Source organism: Littorina saxatilis, unplaced genomic scaffold (assembly GCF_037325665.1).
Source record: "Littorina saxatilis isolate snail1 unplaced genomic scaffold, US_GU_Lsax_2.0 SUPER_16_unloc_1, whole genome shotgun sequence".
NCBI lineage: Eukaryota > Metazoa > Mollusca > Gastropoda > Littorinimorpha > Littorinidae > Littorina > Littorina saxatilis.
In genome coordinates this window covers 152,501-157,500 of record NW_027125703.1, presented here as the reverse complement: position 1 = coordinate 157,500, position 5,000 = coordinate 152,501, and positions in this window count along the sequence as shown.

The following is a 5,000-nucleotide window of genomic DNA, read 5'->3' as shown; positions in this document are numbered from 1 at the left end:
CTTGTATAGAATATAGTCAATGTTTGTAAAGATTTTAGTCAAGCAGTATGTAAGAAATGTTAAGTCCTTTGTACTGGAAACTTGCATTCTCCCAGTAAGGTCATATATTGTACTACGTTGCAAGCCCCTGGAACAATTTTTTGATTAGTGCTTTTGTGAACAAGAAACAATTAACAAGTGGCTCTATCCCATCCCGCCCCCCTCCCCCCTTTCTCCGTCGCGATATAACCTTGAACGGTTGAAAACGACGTTAAACACCAAATAAAGAAAAAAAAAGAATTCGGGGACTGTGATTGGATGGTCTCTTCCGATCATCAAAGCATATATGCTACGGAAGTCGGCCATTTTTGCCAATATCCAAAAGCATATTGGCAATAACAAAGACGCATGGTTCCGGTTTACCCATCTGTACCACACGGTGTTTAAATTGACAACAGCATACACTGACAACTTGAAATTCTTCTCGGGAATGTTTTTCAGCTTTACAAATGTCGATAGCATACCCTTTTCTGCTAACTTCCCGATGAAACAGGACTAAACCAATTATTTTCTGTCCCTAAACACCACAAAATGCCCAAAGTCGAAAGATGTAGTACAAACAGGGGAGTAAAACGGAACAGCCGTTTTTGTGTGCCTGTGTGAGCTCAGCCGTTGCCGACTGACACAAACTTTCGCATTCGGCTTTTCTTATCTCGTAACTCCACACTAAATACCCCACTTCCCCTCTGAAGTATTGTACAACCCATGGCACTAACATTCATGTAGTCGTTTATAACTGAGGTTGAAAAATTCGCTTCATGACGAGACAAGTATAAATGCCATTCACCCAAACTGAAAACTTCGCTGCCGTCTGCTTGCGTTGTACGGATTAGCTGTTCTCTTCTCCTCCCCTTGTTGCATGCTAGTTCTTCAGTTGTTTCTAGTTTTCCGTTGATGTTGTGTTTTGGTCTTCTTCATAAGTAGTCTTGTTCAAAATTAAAAAAACTCAAACTTCTTTTTGTTGTATACGAATGAACTGATAAAAAGCTGTTTAACAGCTGTGTTGTCAAATCGAGTTTTTTTTCCCAAAGTCAGTGTGGCGCCTGCGCAAAACTAATGCGCATAAGAAACGGCGTCTGCTATCAAAACCTGAGATCAACGCATCGACGCAAAAACTGTCATTTTGTAAGTTTGGAACAACAAATCAAGGTCAGAACAGCTATATAATCGCTATTGTATTTTCAGCGTAGCAATAGGGTCCGATATTTAGACTCGAACAAGTATAATGCGACTCGTCTTCGACTCGTCGGCATTATACTTGTCTCGTCTAAATATCGGACCCTATTGCTACGCTGAAAACACAACTGCTGTTAATCAAAGGCTCAGTCCTTCTCGTTTAAACAATTCAGTACCTACCGTGTAAATAATTCAGTACCTACCGTGCAAACAATTCAGTACCTACCGTGTAAATAATTTAGTACCTACCGTGCAAACGATTCAGTACCTACAGTGTAAATAATTCAGTACCTACCGTGCAAACGATTCAGTACCTACAGTGTAAATAATTCAGTACCTACCGTGCAAACGATTCAGTACCTACAGTGTAAATAATTCAGTACCTACCGTGCAAACGATTCAGTACCTACAGTGTAAATAATTCAGTACCTACCGTGCAAACGATTTAGTACCTACAGTGTAAATAATTCAGTACCTACCGTGCAAACAATTCAGTACCTACCGTGTAAACAATTCAGTACCTACCGTGCAAACGATTCAGTACCTACAGTGTAAATAATTCAGTACCTACAGTGTAAATAATTCAGTACCTACCGTGCAAACAATTCAGTACCTACAGTGTAAATAATTCAGTACCTACCGTGCAAACGATTCAGTACCTACAGTGTAAATAATTCAGTACCTACCGTGCAAACGATTCAGTACCTACAGTGTAAATAATTCAGTACCTACCGTGTAAATAATTCAGTACCTACCGTGTAAACTATTCAGTACCTACCGTGTGAACAATTCAGTACCTACCGTGTGAACAATTCAGTACCTACCGTGTGAACAATTCAGTACCTACCGTGTAAACAATTCAGTACCTACCGTGCAAACGATTCAGTACCTACAGTGTAAATAATTCAGTACCTACCGTGCAAACAATTCAGTACCTACCGTGTAAATAATTCAGTACCTACCGTGTAAACAATTCAGTACCTACCGTGTAAATAATTCAGTACCTACCGTGTAAACAATCCAGTACCTACCGTGTAAACTATTCAGTACCTACCGTGTAAACAATTCAGTACCTACCGTGTAAATAATTCAGTACCTACCGTGCAAATAATTCAGTACCTACCGTGTAAACTATTCAGTACCTACCGTGTGAACAATTCAGTACCTACAGTGTAAATAATTCAGTACCTACCGTGTAAACTATTCAGTACCTACAGTGTAAATAATTCAGTACCTACCGTGTAAACTATTCAGTACCTACCGTGTGAACAATTCAGTACCTACAGTGTAAATAATTCAGTACCTACCGTGTAAACTATTCAGTACCTACAGTGTAAATAATTCAGTACCTACCGTGTAAACTATTCAGTACCTACCGTGTAAACTATTCAGTACCTACAGTGTAAATAATTCAGTACCTACCGTGTAAACTATTCAGTACCTACCGTGTGAACAATTCAGTACCTACCGTGTAAACTATTCAGTACCTACCGTGTAAACTATTCAGTACCTACCGTGTAAACTATTCAGTACCTACAGTGTAAATAATTCAGTACCTACCGTGTAAACTATTCAGTACCTACAGTGTAAATAATTCAGTACCTACCGTGTAAACTATTCAGTACCTACCGTGTGAACAATTCAGTACCTACAGTGTAAATAATTCAGTACCTACCGTGTAAATAATTCAGTACCTACCGTGTAAACTATTCAGTACCTACCGTGTAAATAATTCAGTACCTACCGTGTAAACTATTCAGTACCTACCGTGTAAATAATTCAGTACCTACCGTGTAAACTATTCAGTACCTACCGTGTGAACAATTCAGTACCTACCGTGTGAACAATTCAGTACCTACCGTGTAAACAATTCAGTACCTACCGTGTGAACAATTCAGTAAGTACCGTGTAAACAATTCAGTAAGTACCGTGTAAACAACTCAGTACCTACCGTGTAAATAATTTAGTACATATCACGCCCTGGATCGTGGAACGCCTAGTTGTGTCCACCGCAGGCGCTACACACGATTATGTCCCCCACACGCGGAAGCAGAGTTGATATATCGCAAAAGAATTGCCCTGTAAAGGTATGTTATGGCAGATCACATTATTTGTTATAGATATTCCGAAGTAGAATTGCCTGGGCTATAAGTACAATATTGTTGTAGCCAAGTGCTAGACTGGCTACTAATTCGTTATAATGTTTTTATGTCATTCCTGTCTTGTGTAAGTTTTGCCCATCGCTTTATCTTTGTCTTTTTTGACCAATGAGAAGTGATGTCAGTTTTGTTAGCTAACTCTTGATTGGTGGCTTTTGACGCCACCCATCCCCATGTACATGATAGCATTTGAGATTTTGGGAGAGAACTGAGAACTATCTCGGAGAGAGAGGATGTACTTGTTTTTGTACTTTGTTATCATGGAGACATACTGATGTAGATTGCATTGTACTATTGGTGTGGCCTCCCGGGCTGGGAACTGGGTTGGTGAGGAGAAGAGAAGAAGAGAAAATAAAGAGAAATGTGAATCGACAGACATGGTTTTCCAGAGTTTCATGTTGCATCAAGTGATTCGTCAGTCTGTGCCAGTGAACTCTTGTCTATCATTCTCTACATGTGAGTGAAAGTCCATTACGAGAGCAAGTGATGTTCGTTCAGTGCAAGACACTAAAGAGGCACCCACATGGTGTACTCCTGAACTTCGGGCTTTACTTCTACTAGGTGACTACATTCACCCAACTACTACAATCAAGAGTTAACAATCAATATTATCCACATCCTTCCACCCCATCACATTGTACTTAGGTCTTGTTGTGTACTCGTGAACAGTGGCGTTCGATTTTCTGCCGAAGTCCGTGAAAATTATGCAGAGAGGTCTCAATTTCCTACAAATTAACCCAGAACTACCATTTGAATCACTATTCTAATACTCACAGTTCAATCTTCGATACCTTGCAGACTTGTATGCGCGTTTTGGGGCACCAGCATCGCGGATAAGCTGCTCTAATCTAGCGTTATTTTGTGGTACTCGATTCTCAGTGGGTAAGGTCACCCGCAGACACCAGATAAGGTCCCCCGCATTTTTGACCAAGCTGCGGGGGATCTTACCCCGTCAAATTTCACTGTTGATCTGTGTACCCGTTGTGAGTCTAAACTAAGCTAAGTTGAAACTTAAAAATGGAAAGCAGTATCCACCAGTAGTTAGACTTTGACAAGCAAGAAGATGCAAGCCCTTCTGTTGACCGTGCTTTGTGTTATTTTATCATTATTAACGTGGGGGACTGTATGTCTGACCTGTCTTGGTGAAATTTCTTCTCTTATGTAGTACACGAGAGTATAAATGGTAAGAAAACTGGCTGACCCAATGCAAACAAAAAAGTACCTAGTATGCTATAAACTTCAATACAAGAAAGTCTGGTTATCTACTATTTTAAGGCATTAATTTGGAGACACCTACCATGTGGTTGGTCTTGCGGGGGACATAATCGTGTGTAGCGCCTGCGGTGGACACAACTAGGCGTTCCACGATCCAGGGCGTGTGTTATGTTTAATTTCGAAAGGTTTAATTATGAAAGGTTTAACTATGAAAGGTTTAATTATGAAAGGTTTAATTATGAAAGGTTTAAGTATGAAAGGTTTGATTATGAACGGTTTAATTATGAAAGGTTTAATGATAAAAGGTTTAATTATGAAAGGTTTAATTATGAAAGGTTTAATTATGAAAGGTTTAATTATGAAAGGTTTAATTATGAAAGGTTTAATAATAGACTATGATGAAGAGAACCA